Here is a 14021-nt window from a genome sequence, read left to right as displayed (position 1 = left end):
TGTATCAGCACCACATCCCAGGCTGCCTTGCTTCCTAGAAAGGAGGGGCAGATAACACGGGGCCTGACCAGAAGGAAGGAGCTCGTGGCCTGGCTTTGTCCCAGGACAGCGTCTGGCCCCTGGGCGTCTGCTTTCTTTTCTTCTAGAAGAGGCCCAAACACTTGCCTGGAAGAAGCCAAGTGGGGAGCAGGCTTGGCTCAAGAAAGCTCTGAGTCTTGCCAGGGCTGCACGTTCTGGTCACCTCTCTCCCGGGCAGTCAGTGAGAAGGACAGGAAGGTGACTGAAGGGAGAAGATGACAGAGGGTGAGGAGGGGCTGGGACAGCGTGGAGGGTCAGGACCTCGGAGCTGGAGTCTCAGGTTCCAGAGTTCAAGGCAGTGGAAGCTGGGAGCCAGTGGTGGGGGGCGGGGGGCTGCTATTGCCTTCACAGCCCAGGAAAGAGGCCTCAGGCCTTGACTGGCTGGTCCAGCGGCCGTGGCGCTCACCTGCTGGACTCCCCAGCCTCTCAGCTGGTGACCTTCCTTCAAGGAGTCCTGGACACCCTGCCCTGGATCTGGGCCTGGGCACCTGAGGAGGCTGGCACTCTGCACACTCACCTGGGCCGCCCCTCAGAGCAAGGCTCCGTTGTAAGCACACCCGGGCCTGGTGTGGGCTCCTTGGAGCTTCACCCCAGAGCTCAGCCCTCAGTCTCCTCACAGGCCCGCCCTGCCTCCAGGGTCCCTCTGATCCCTGACCTCGGTGCCCCGGGAAGGGGGCCTGGGCACGGGCTAGAACAGCTCACATTGCAAAGTCTCCCCACCCTAGCTTGTTCCACTTTTAAAAATAGCTAATGAGGAAATTAATTTTGTCACCCAGATGTATTCCGTAAAAACATGTCAGGGTAAGACAATTAACCTCTGTACTGAAAAGTCCTTCCCAAATTAATGAAGTTAATATTTGTAGATGTTGAGACATTCATCTGGGGACAGGGGCCACAGAAGTAGCACTCCCTCCAGGCAGAGTAGAAGAGACATCCAAAGAGAAGAGGAGAGAGAGAGGGACAGACAGACAGACACACACACACACAAAGACAGTGAGAGATGGAGAGACAAACAGAGCAAGAGACAGACACAGACAGACACACACACACAGCAGAGAGCGATGGAGAGATGAACACGGAGTGAGTTAGACAGACCCAGAGAGATAGAGGCCAGAGACAGAGACAAGAAGCAGACACACACAGACAAAAGTACACACTGAGCGAAACATCTGGGGCGGGGATGGCGGGAGGATAAGGAGACAGGAAGGAAGGAGAGCAAGACTGACAGAATGAGAGGAAGAGAGAGATGAGAACATGTGTTTAGAGGAGGGAGTGAAAGTTGCTCAGTCGTGTCCGACTCTCTGAGACCCCATGGACTACACAGTCCATGGGATTCTCCAGGCCAGAATACTGGAGTGGGTAGCCTTTCCCTTCTCCAGGGGATCTTCCCAACCCAGGGATCGAACCCAGGTCTCCCGCATTGCAGGCGGATTCTTTACCAGCTGAGCTACCAGGGAAGCCCTTAGAGGGAGCAGGGCTATAATATTTTCCGAGAATTTCCAAATACCCCAGATACTCAGCAGCAGTAGGTTTGGGGGCAGGAGAAAACTTCATAAACTAAAGCACAGGATCAACGGAGTTGGGTATTTTTCACACGTGGACTTTTCCAGCCCACTTGGATTTGGTCTTTTCTCTGTTCAAAGAGTTCGGATTCTTTTTTTCGTCAGAGGCAGCCAGGGAGCCCTGGGTCATGGCCAGCAAGAGAGGGGCTGGGTGGTCACTGCACTTCTTTCTCTGGGTTCCCTGGAGGGTCACCTGGCTGGAGACACTGTCAGGTTTAACCTACACCCCGCCCCTCCCACTATGGGAGCCCTCCTTTGTCTCTCCCACTTTTACCTGGAGGACCCCCAGAGATGCCTGCCCCCTGGGAGAGGTCAAACTCTGCCCGAGCTGAGTCTTTTCATCCCAGGCTGGGTCTGGAGAGGAAGAACCGGTCACCTCATGCCAGGGACAGGTCAGTTGCGGGCAGGCCAGTGCCCCCATAGGCAGGACTCAGCGTCGTCGGACCCTTGAGCTTCTACCCACTGCAGCCTTGGCCGGATTGGGGGAGCACCAGCTAAGGAAGCAAATCCTGACCTGGCGCTCCTGGAGCTCGGGTTGAAATGGAAACTTCTGTGGGGGATTCTGGGCCTTGGAGCCGTTGGGGGTGCGGGGGGAACGGCTGAGGGTCTGGGTGAGCCCTCGGGGTTCCACCATCTCTAAGGCTGAGGTCCCAGCCCTGCTCCCGAGGTGCTGACAGGCAGGAGACACAGGTTTTCCAGAGGCGAGACTTGGTCATCAGACCCCAGCCAAAGACGCTTTGCTCTTGTCGGTTCAAAGACCCTTTCTTTCTTAGTTTCTTCCAACTGGGTGAAATGCAAGCGGGACAGGAAGCATTTATCGTTCGTATTCCGTGGAATCACCTGTTCTGGGGAGCAAAGGTCAGGACCGGGGGCAGGGCTCGTGCTGCTGTGTGGGGCTTTTCCATTGGGAGAGACTCGTGGGTGGGACTGAGCTTCTTTCCAGAAAACCCAGGGGCGGTGACGGTGACCAGACCATGGCAGGCCCCAAAGCCCCGCTGGGCCGCCACTCTGGGAAGCTGAAGGGCTGTGGGAGAGTTGAGGCCGATGGGGATGGGAGCCGTGCACAGGGAGGCCCGCCTGTTTATTTGTACACTTGGCGTTGTGCTCACGGGTCGCAGACAGAAGAGAGCTAGAGACTGGGTATCTGGTTGGACTTCTCACTAATCTCATCTTTCCAGGCAGTGACAGGCTTGCAGATCCCAGAGAAGTGATAGATGGCATCTATCTGGAGCTCTGTAAGGCCATTCCTCACCCCTGTGTGACATTCTCCCCGCCCTGGATCTCTGGTTCTGAGCTGGGTGGACCACGGCCTTCAAGGGCCAGCCACCCCCAGAGGGCTCAGGGGGACATCCCAGGGCCCAGGCCGGCCAATGTGGTCACCACACCCTGGACCACGGATGGAACCTTGTCGGGTTTCGGTGAGAACCACCGTGTGGGTGCGGTGGCCTGGGGGCCAAAGACTCTGAGTCCACGTTGGTCGCAGGGAATGGCAGAAGTGGTGGGAGATTAAGAGAGGTGAGCAGGCCCGTCCACTGTGTGCTTTTCCCAGGCCAGCTCTGGGCTGGGCTCTAGGTCATCTTGGTGTGTTGTCTAAAGTCGGGGTTCTGGTACCGTGGAGAGAAAGGAGCCCAGGGATGCCCCCTGGACTTCTGCACCGACCTCTGTGCCAACCACAGGCCTTCCACCCCCAAACCCATCCCCCCAGAGAGAGGGAAAGCCCCAATTAAAGCACGAGGGGCGTTTGGGTGATGCTGAGACTTCGGGTAGGTGTTATGTCTGCAGATTCACGAGAGCTTTTACAGTATGAGGGCTTCTCTCCTCTGCTCTGGACAGAACTCTGAAAATAGGTTCAGATGCAGCTTGAAGGGATGTGTTAGAGGCAAAGAAGAGGGTTTTCCAGCAGGGCTTAGCTCTGCAGAAGCTCTGAGAGTCGGGCAGGTGCTCCCTGTGGCTGTGAGGTGCACCTTGAAGGATGGGGGTGGGGGGCCCTTGAACTTGAGGGTACCACCCAGGCCGCCCACAGGTCTGAGTGCCAGCCCAGTCACCCAGCCAGTCTAGACCCCAGTTTCCCATTTGTGTATTAACACAGCCACATAGCTCTCATGGGATCAAAGGGATTCATGTATGTAAGTGAAGTCATTCAGTCATGTCTGACTCTTTGCCATCCGATGGACTGTAGCCCACCAGAATCCTCTGTCCATGGGATTTTCCAGGCCAGAATACTGGAGTGGGTTGCCATTTCCTTCTCCAGAGCATCTTCCCAACCCAGGGATTGAACCCAGGCCTCCCACATTACAGGCAGACTCTTTACCATCTGAGCCACCAGCGAAGCCCATGTATGTAAAGGCGTGCTTTTAGTTCAGAAACTCCAGGTGAATGCTGCTGCCCCAGCGCACATGCGTGTGCACGAGCAATCGCTCTGGTCCAGATGAACCACTGCATGTTTCAGGGGGCGCTCTGTTCCTCTCCTGTGATCCCTGCTTCCCCATGTACCTGCTGGTGCAGAGCAAAGCCCACCTGACCTGAATTGAATTCCTGGAGCCCAGAGGCTGGAAGATGGCCCGCTGAGGTCCCTGCTGGTCTCCTGCCCTGTCCTGTCTCACCCCTGTGAATAGGAGGAGAGGATTTCTCATAGAATAGGGGGAGAAGGGGATGCAGCTGGCTTCACAGGGGCAGAAGGTCAGCAGTAGAGCCATGTCCACGGTTGGAAATCCCCTCCTCCCTCTATAGCTCACCAGGGGGGACAGCAGCCCCTGGGTCCCCCAGGGAGGGGGCTTCATTGATGCCCTCGGTTCATCAGGCTCTGCTCAGAGGGTGCTGGGGACCCATGGAATTTCTGGTGCAGTGGCTCCAGGCCTGGGTTTCCCCCCTCACCCCCAAATCCCTCTGCAGAGGCTACCTTGCCTCGGCTCCCCCCCGCCCTTTCCATGCAGGCCTGGGTTCACGGAGGAAGGAGCCCTCCTCTACCTCCCACCCTGGCTGATCACCAAGGCAGGTCTTTGCCTCTGTGAGGGGTTAATTCACAGCCACATGGGACAGAGGGGCAGTTACAGAAGAGCGAGCAGTGGGGAAGTGGCAGCAGTTGGAGAACCCTCCCAGGACTTGGCAGCTGGGGCCCCAGTTCCTGATTCTCCTCCTGTGAGCCCCTGGGTGCCCTTCCACCCGGCGGAGGGCATGACACCCCTGACTCAGCTCCCGCCACGGGGGTGACCATGGTCAGGGGTCAGCTGCACGACCAGGCCGCTCGGGACTGGATGTCTCCTGCTCAGGGAGGTCAAGAGACAAGTACCAGGCCAAAGTTTACTGGGTCAGTGGTGCTGACTCTGTGATCTCGTGGACTGCAGCTGCAAGGCTCCTCCATCCATGGGATGCTCCAGGCAAGAAGAGCAGAGTGGGTTGCCGTTTCCTCCTCCAGGGGAATCTTCCCAACTCAGGGGTCGAACCCAGGTCATTTTTTTCCAACCCAGGTCTCTCTCTCTCTTTTTTTTTCCCCAACCCAGGTCTCTTCTGTCTCCTGCACTGGCAGGCAGGCTCTTTACCACTAGTGCCACCTGGGAACCCGCAGGCTCTCGACGGGGGTGCAGAACTAGGCCCCACTCTGGCAGTATGACCTTGGCAAAGTCCTTCATCCCCTTACCCCGGTTTCCTCACCTGTGAACCAGGGGTTGTCATAGCTCCCAGGTTGCCATAACAAAGTGTCCCAAAGAGAGGGGCTTAAACAGCGAGATGTACCTTCTCATGGCCCTGGAGGCTGGAGTCCAAGATCCAGGTGCTGGCAGGGCTGGCTCCTCCGGAGACCCTGTTTGAGACCCTTCCATCTGCCACTGCTGGTAGCTTGCTGAGCTCTTATGCCAGCTTCTGTTCCACAGGTTTTAAATGGATCCCACCTACCCCTGAGGACCCAGTCCCTGGACCTGCCTCCATCTGTCAGTCTTGATGCTGGCTGACCCACACCAAAGCCAGATGCCCACTCAGCCTCCAGCCCAGGCCTCCGGTGCTCCTGCCTCGCTCCAGCATCCCCTCCCTCTCCCACCCCCAGCTGGACCTGCTGGTCCATCCTGTTGTTGCTGTTTAGTTGCTCAGTCATGTTCAACTCTTTGTTACCCTGTGGACTACAGCAAGCCAGGCCTCCCTGTCCATCACCAACTCCCTGAGTTTACTCAAATTCATGTCCGTTGAGTCAGTGATGCCATCCAACCATCTCATTCTCTGTTGTCCCCTTCTCCTCCTGCCTTCAGTCTTTCCCAGCATCAGGATCTTTTCCAATGAGTCGGCTCTTCGCACCAGGTGGCCAAAGTATTGGAACTTCAGCTTCAGCGTCAGTCCTCCAGCCTATTGACTGTTGAATCCTCCCCCACCCCTGAGTGGAGGTAGGCTTTGGGAAGGGCTAGGGTCTGCGTTGGAGGTGCTGTGTATTGTGGGGTAGGCTGATGCAGCTCTGGGGTGCAGAAGACAAGCCTACGTGGTCCCCACTGCCCCGTTGCTGTGGTGAGACTGACCTCACGGCTGACTCCGAGGAAGGGGAAAGAGCTAGCTGGATGGCCTGGCTGTGTCTGGCCCTGAACTTGATCATGGCCCAACCGCGCTCAGGATGTACATGCAGAATGGAAGGTCGGCCTGTGTCCAGGCTGTCTCTACCTGTGCCACTCGGCATTGGTCATCCCGTGGAAGTCACTTTGGAGCCGAGCAGCTGATGCATTTCATTAGTTCTGCCCTCTAGCTGACAACTGGCAGCCCCTCTGATGACAAGATGGGTTCCTTCCAAGTCCTTCCGTCTGGCAAGGATGAATATTAATTACCTCCCTTTATTTCATGATTTTTCATGGGCACGGAGTGTCACCACATCACGGAGTGAGAAGTCGGTGCCCAGAGATACGAAAAAGTGGGTAAATTGGAGTGAGCTGCCCTAAACCCTGAAACATGGGAGAGATGGTTATTGCTCAGGGAGGGAGAGAGTCAATTCCTAGGCAAGTTGATAAGAAGTCCAGGGTCCCTGAGGAGGAGAAAGGGGTCTGGAGCTCTCAAGGAGGAGAAAAGGACAAACTGTGTTTTCTTTAAACTCAGAGTTGATGATTACACAACAAAGCAACTTGGCTTAAACTCTGTACTAAGGATTATATAACAACAATGTATCCTGCTTGAGGACATGTTTCTCCTTCTTGAGAGCCTTCTGACTAATCCTGTTATCTTAAAATGTATATTATAGGAATGGGTATGGTAAGATCTTTCAATTGTTAGTTCTAATCCTGTCATCTTAAAATGTAAATTGTGGGAGTGGGTCTGGTAAGACCTTTACAACCTTGAGACAATCTTTTGATTTATTGTTAATAACCAATTGAAAAGTATATCGCTCTCTTGCGAAGACTAGTGAGTGGAGCACTCTCTGTTCCCCGTCTGATGTCTATGTCAGAAGCGTTCTCTGTCCCTTTTTACACTTTAATAAAACTCTGCTACACAGAAGCTCTTGAGTGATCAAGACTGGTCCCTGGTCCCAAAGCTAAATCTTCTTTGGAGATCATGAATCTGACATAGTTCACCATAAACTATCAGGAGCGGACTCCTTTATTCCTAGGGGCACCTTTGGGCTGTGCCTGGTGTGTGGGCCACAGCCCCAGGTGGAGCTTCAGGCTGGAAGGGAAGGGAAGCGGTCTTCCCAGTCAGGCAGCTCAGGAGAGATGCTTCCTTAGGACCAGAGAGTCAGCAATGGTTCATACATGACAAGCCCCAGAAGATGCTGGCGCTCCAGGTGATCATGGTTGAACAAGCATCCACAGGGAACCCAGGATGCTCCAACCAGCCCTGGAGAAAAGGGTCAGAAGATGCGGCCTGGTATGTGTGTGGTCTCTGTTTAAGGGTGGACACTGGGCATTCATATCAGAAAACTGCCCCTGTGTGTGTGTGTGTGCGTGCATTTTGCACAATGGTGGCAGGCCCTCAGCTGACAGAGATAAGAGGAATAGTGTGCAGTGGTGATGAAAATCCGTTTTTTAAATGACCCCCTTCTTGGCCCATGGGTTCATGAAACATCAGCTTAGTGTTTGAGACAACTGAGACGCCCGCTGGACGCCCTTGACTGGTTTCCTTTAAGAGGCGATCGAGGTGCAGACGTCAGTGTGAAGCCTGGAGCTTCCAGTGTGGTGGGCGGAGAGTATGGCCCAGCATCCCAGTTATTTCCAAGTGAAGGAGGAGCAGGTCTGTAATTATCATATGAGGTCATCTTAATTAGAACGGTGTAAAACAAAGACTAACGAGGTATCATCCCATCTTTTCGAGACTTGTCATAGATTCAAATGGAAAATCTTTCAGCTTCTCAGTGGTGACTTTTGAAAATCTCTGTTGGTGTTCTTTCTCTCTCTGTCCCTTTGGCAAGTGTCAGGGCAGACCAGCCACCGGCCTCCAGCGGGTGCTCAGGCCCTTGTGCTGGTCCTCCTTGGCACCATCTGCAGGCAGAAGGAGAGACAGGGGTGGAGATGGTCCAGGGAGAACCCAGGAGGACTCTGGAGGGAAGGCCAGGCTCTCTCCTTTATCTGGGAGAGAGTGTCACAGAGAATGAAAGAGCCACAACAGAAACCAGGACGGCTGGACTTAGCTCCATACAGCCTTCCAGGACCAGGGCCACTTGTGAAAGCCCCTGTCTCTCTGACCCTCTGTTTCTTCATCTGTGAAATGGAGCTGGCCTTGGAGTAGAGGTCAAAGAGGGAGGTTGGAGCAGAGTGATGGTTCGTAAACTTTCCAGAAGCCTCCTCATTCCTTAAGGTGAGTCAAAGGGCTTTGCTGCTGAAGTGAAAGTGAAAGTCTTTCAGTCGTATCCGACTCTGCGACCCCATGGACTGTACAGTCGATGGAATTCTCCTGGCCAGAACACTGGAGTGGGTAGCCTTTCCCTTCTCCAGGGGATCTTCCCAACCCAGGGATCGAACCCAGGTGTCCCGCATGGCAGGCAGATTCTTTACCAGCTGAGCCACAAGAGAAGCCCTTGATGATGAAACCAAGTACTAAAGTTTCCCCTGATTAGCAGATGCAGTGACATCAAAAGCTACTAATGGCAAAGGAGCCCAGTCCCCCCTCACCATGGGGATCACACATCCTGAGTCCCACCAGCACTGTCTGAGTCCCGTCTGGGTGCTTGTGGGAGACACAGCCTCTCCCAGGCCTCCCCATCCCCTCCCGCTCAGCCCCGGGCACCTCTGGCCAGGCTGCCGCGTGGGCTTTCCCACCAGCGGCCTCTGGTCAGCCGGCCATAGGGTCTGCTGGCCTGCTCTTTCCTCCCTGTCCCTTTCCAAGAGACACAGAGCTCTCCCAGGGTCCCCAGAGCTGCCACGTTCCATGGGCGGCAGGGCAAGCAGAGGGCCCGCGCCGTGGCTGCTGCTGCTCCCGGTCCCTTGCCACCCAGTCTCCTTACGCCCGTCATTCCGTGCCCAGGGCTGCCCTCCTTCCTCCAAGCCAAGTGTGCCGGGCACCCCCCCGCCCCCCCTTTCCTCACCCTTCCCGGCCTTTGAGACTAGGAACTGGAGCCCTTCACACCTCACTCTGCAGCATCTGCATTTGGGCTGTCTCACCTTTGAGGGCTTCCCCCCAACAGTGGGGAAATTCTCACCTCACATCTGCATGAATAAGAGGCTCCTCTAAGAGGAAGTCTTTCCAGGGGACAGAGATGGGCGCAGATGCAAAAACCGGGTGTTACCAGAAACAGACAGACTCACTGAAAACCAAATTCACCTCCTTTGGGCTAGGTTTTCATGCAGAATAGGATGTTCTCAGTTTTAAGTTTCTCTTCCATAAAGTTGAAATCGTGGCAAAGTACACGTAACATAAAATCGGCCACCTTCACCATTTTTGACTTCCCTGGTGGCTCAGATGGTAAAGCGTCTGCCTACAATGCAGTAGATTTGGGTTCGATTCCTGGGTCGGGAAGGCCCTCTGGAGAAGGAAATGGCAACCCACTCCAGAATTCTTGCCTGGGAAATCCCATGGACAGAGGAGTGTGGTAGGCTGCAGTCCATGGAGTCACAAAGACTCGGACCCAACTTCACTTCACTTCACCATTTTTGAGTGGGTGGTATTATTGAGCATTGGGTGGTATTAAGTTTCTCTTCCGTAACTTTTAATGCTGTGTAAACCCATCGCCACTTGACAGCACTGCCTTCTTCTATGAAAGTGTGTTCATCTCTGAGTCCTGTCTGACTCCTTGTGGCCCCATGGACTGTAGCCCGCCAGGCTCGTCTGTCCATGGAATTCTCCAGGCAAGAATGCTGGGGTGGGCTGCCATTCCCTTCTCCCGGGGATCTCCCCTACACAGGGATTGAACCCGGAACTCCTACATGCAGGCAGATTCTTTACTGTCTGAGCCACCAAGGAAGCCCTGCTTCTATGAGGTGGAACAAAACAATAAACTCTACTTTTTGAGCTGAATGAGTCTGTGCTTCTCCAGAGAGCCCTGTCCCCAGGGGTGTCCCTTCCTGGCAGCTATGGACTCAGCCCCCATTGGAGGTGATGTCCGCCCAGGAGTCCTCCACTTATCAACCCTGTGACTTCAGACAAGTGTCTTTGGCTTCATTGTCCACAGAATAGGAACAATGAGACTTCTCCTGGGGGAGAGAGAGAGGAGAATAAGATAATACTGCCGAGGAAGCGACCAGTGCCCGCTGGCCCTGGGGAAGCCTCCATCTCGCTGAGACTGCCCTCGGGTGGTCATGGGCAGCTTCTGAGCTGAGCAGGAAGCCCTGAACAGGCCAGATCCTGTTAGAGCAGGTTAAAAAAAAAGAAAGTAACTCCAGCAAGGGAGAAACTGGGCGAAAACGAGCCAGGCCTGCCGCCGATAGCTGACCTCCTGCTTCGTAAAGTCGATACGGACTATCCATTTCCCCTTTGTGGCTTCATTTCATAGGAAAGTCCCTGCAGGTGTGATCTGTGACTTACAAAGAAGGTTGGGAGACAGCAGCCCTGGAAAAATAATTCCACCTATAAACACCTGTGTTAACAAGTGCTGTATTTGTACAGCTATTTTCTCTTTCAAATACTGTTTACACACACCTATTCTCTTACCCTGCTCAGGTGTGCATTGCAAGGCATCTGGGGACTCGCTGGCTTGGGGCCAGCCCTCCCCAGTCGGAAATGGCTCCCCTCTTGGCTGAGCAACTCAGGGCTGGGAGCTCAGGTCATCCCGGGGCCTGCTGTCATGTTAGTGCTCCTGGGATCCCGCTCTGGGAGCTCAAGCCAGTCGAGCCTGAGACCTCAGTATGGCAGGAAGGGCCGGCCGGGGGGCCCCTTAGGAGACAGTGACCCCAGCTGGACGAAAGAGGACACCTGCTCTTTTCCTCTCCAGGCCAGGTCACTTTGCATTTTCACACCGAGTGGAAATTTGAACCCCTCCACCACCTGATTTCCACAGCCAGCCAGCACTCACTGGGTGGGTGAGTGGGGGGGTGGGAGCCTCCGGAGGAGATGCAACAATGAGACCTTTAGAGGTCTGGCAGGCCGGGGAGGAAACGCGTTCAGTGCGGCCCCTTCTTGTTCGACGAGGACTCCAGGATTTGTTTAGAATTCCATGTGCCTCCACGGAAGCCCTTAGGACTCGATTCCTGTCTCACCCCGGCGAGTGGTTTCACCCCCAAAGGGCACGGGACACTCATCGGGACCTTGTGGATGTCCAAGTTTCAGGCCCCAGGCTCGGAGACCCTGGTTTTCTTGAGCTGGAGTGGTCCAGCCTGTTCAAATCCCCAAATCTGTTGAATGGGTGGTGAGCGAAGCCCAGCTTCTGTTAGGATTGCCAGGCATCTCTGCATGTTTATTTACTGTGAATATAAGTCTTCCGCTCAGAAGAGCTGTGCGTTTACAGAGCAATCACAAGGGTGCAGAGAGAATCCACCCCCCAACACCTGTCTCCTTCTTGTTGGCAGTAGTCATTTGTCTCAACGAAATCACCAGCATCCATCCACCACTATCAATGAGACTCTATGGGTCATTGGGGTTTTTTTGTCCCAAGCTCTTTTTCTGTCCCAGGGTCCCCTCCAGGAAACCTCCTTACATTTAACGGTCACATCTCCTCGGCCTCTTCTGATCTCTGCTACTTTTTTAGACTCACCTTATCCTGTTGTGACCTTGATGGTTTTGAGGGCAGGTTATTTTGTAGAGCCCTGTGCTCTGGTCTTGGCTGATGTTTTTCTCATGCTTAGACTAGGGTATGGGTTTTGGAAGGAAGACCACAAAGGCAAAGTGTGTATTCATCCTGTCATATGACTTATCACAGCCACGCTGGCCTTGATCACCTGGCTGACCGGAGACAGAGTCTGCCAGGCTCCTCCACGGTCATGTCACCCCTCTGGCCGTACTGTGTTCTCCAGAGGCACGTCACAGAGCAGAACCCACACATGGCAGAAGGTGGTCCCCCTCCTCCTCTTGGAGGGGGCATATCTACACGAAGTCTGTGGAATTCTCGTGTCAGGGTGAATGGTTTCTCCCCATTATTTATTTTGTCAGTTATTTATTTATTCGCCATAGATCTTTTTTTAAAAAAAGCTTTTTGTTTTATATTGGTGTATAGCAGATTCCTGGGTGTGCTAGTGGTAAAGAACTTGTCTGCCAATGCAGGAGACGTGAGAGACGCAGGTTTGATCTCTGGGTCAGAAAGATCCCTGGAGGAGGGCATGTCAACTCACTTCAGTATTCTGACCTGGAGAATCCCATGGACAGAGGAGCCTGGCAGGCCACAGTCCATGGGGTTGCAAAGAGTTGGACATGACTGAAGCAACTTAGCACTCAGGCACGCATCACAGATTAACCAGGTTGTGACAGTTTCAGGTAGAGAGCAAGTCGACTCAGCCATACATATACATGTTGCTGTTCTCCCCCAAACTCCTCTCCCATCCAGGCTGCCACATGGCTTTGAGTAGAGTTCCCTGTGCTGTCCAGTTGTTCCTTGTTGATGATCCATTTTATATATAGCAGTGTGTACCTGTCTATCCCAAACTCCCTACCTATCCCTTCCTCCCATCCTTCCCCACCCTGGTAATCATAAGTTTGTTCTCTAATTCTGCAAGTCTGTTTCCTAAGTAAATTTGTTTGTATCATTTCTTTTTAGATTCCACATACAAGGGAATAGGATATTTCTCTGTCTGACTGACTTCACTTAGTATGTTTTATTTACATTGGTGTATTCAGTTCAGTTCAGTCGCTCAGTCGTGTCCGACTCTTTGTGACCCCATGAACTGCAGCACTCCATGTGCTGTCCATCACCAACTCCCAGAGTCCACCCAAACCCATGTCCATCGAGTCAGTGATGCCATCCAACCATCTCATCCTCTGTCGTCCCCTTCTCCTCCTGCCCTCAATCTTTCCCAACATCAGGGTCTTTTCAAATGAGTCAGCTCTTCACATCAGGTGGCCAAAATATTGGAGCTTCAGCTTCAACATCAGTCCTTCCAATGAACACCCAGGACCGATTTCCTTTAGGATGGACTGGTTGGATCTCCTTGCAGTCCAAGGGACTCGCAAGAGTCTTCTCCAACACCACAGCTCAAAAGCATCAATTCTTTGGTGCTCAGCTTTCTTTATAGTCCAACTCTCACATCCATACATGACTACTGGAAAAACCATAGCCTTGACTAGACAGACCTTTGTTGACAAAGTAATGTCTCTGCTTTTTAATATCTAGGTTGGTCATAACTTCCCTTCCAAAGAGTAAGCGTCTTTTAATTTCATGGCTGCAATCAACATCTACAGTGATTTTGGAGCCCAGAAAAATAAAGTCAGCCACTGTTTCCACTGTTTCCCCATCTATTTGCCATGAAGTGATGGGACCGGATGCCGTGATCTTAGTTTTCTGAATGTTGAGCTTTAAGCCAATTTTTTCACTCTCGTCTTTCACTTTCATCAAGAGGCTCTTTAGTTCTTCTTCACTTTCTGCCATAAGGGTGGTGTCATCTGCATATCTGAGGTTATTGATATTTCTCCTGACAATCTTGATTCCAGCTTGTGCTTCCTCCAGCCCAGCGTTTCTCATAATGTACTCTGCATATAAGTTAAATAAGCAGGGTGACAATATACAGCCTTGATGTACTCCTTTTCCTATTTGGAACCAGTCTGTTGTTCCATGTCCAGTTCTAACTGTTGCTTCCTGACTCGCATACAGGTTTCTCAAGAGGCAGGTCAGGTGGTCTGGTATTCTCATCTCTTTCAGAATTTTCCACAGTTTATTGTGATCCACACAGTCAAAGGCTTTGGCACTGGTGTAGACTCTGAGATATTTAAGCTTTAGGTTATGATCCAGTACCGTGCTCCTTACACTGTTGCTCAGAAACGATCCAGCTTTGGGCAGCGAGAGCTCTTTCAGGGCGCCTTCTCTCTCTCTCTCTCTGAGATGCCCCGTCGTTTTGGTTTTCA

The 14021-nt window shown here is 53.2% G+C and overlaps 1 protein-coding gene across 1 annotated transcript in view; it reads left to right on the top strand.

Annotated features, from left to right (window-relative positions):
• LOC145545586 (uncharacterized) overlaps positions 1-7100 on the top strand; it is a 136099-nt gene extending 128999 nt beyond the window's left edge. The window contains exon 9 of the mRNA XM_081590460.1: positions 5879-7100. The gene's annotated coding sequence lies outside the window, so the exon portion shown is untranslated. The remainder of the gene's footprint in view (positions 1-5878) is intronic.
• The last annotated feature ends 6921 nt before the right edge of the window (positions 7101-14021 follow it).

Source organism: Giraffa tippelskirchi, chromosome 4, assembly GCF_054371585.1.
Source record: "Giraffa tippelskirchi isolate mGirTip1 chromosome 4, T2T-mGirTip1v1.2.pri, whole genome shotgun sequence".
Lineage (NCBI taxonomy): Eukaryota > Metazoa > Chordata > Mammalia > Artiodactyla > Giraffidae > Giraffa > Giraffa tippelskirchi.
Note: the sequence above shows the minus strand (reverse complement) of the source record. Positions and strands in the feature narration are given on the sequence as shown.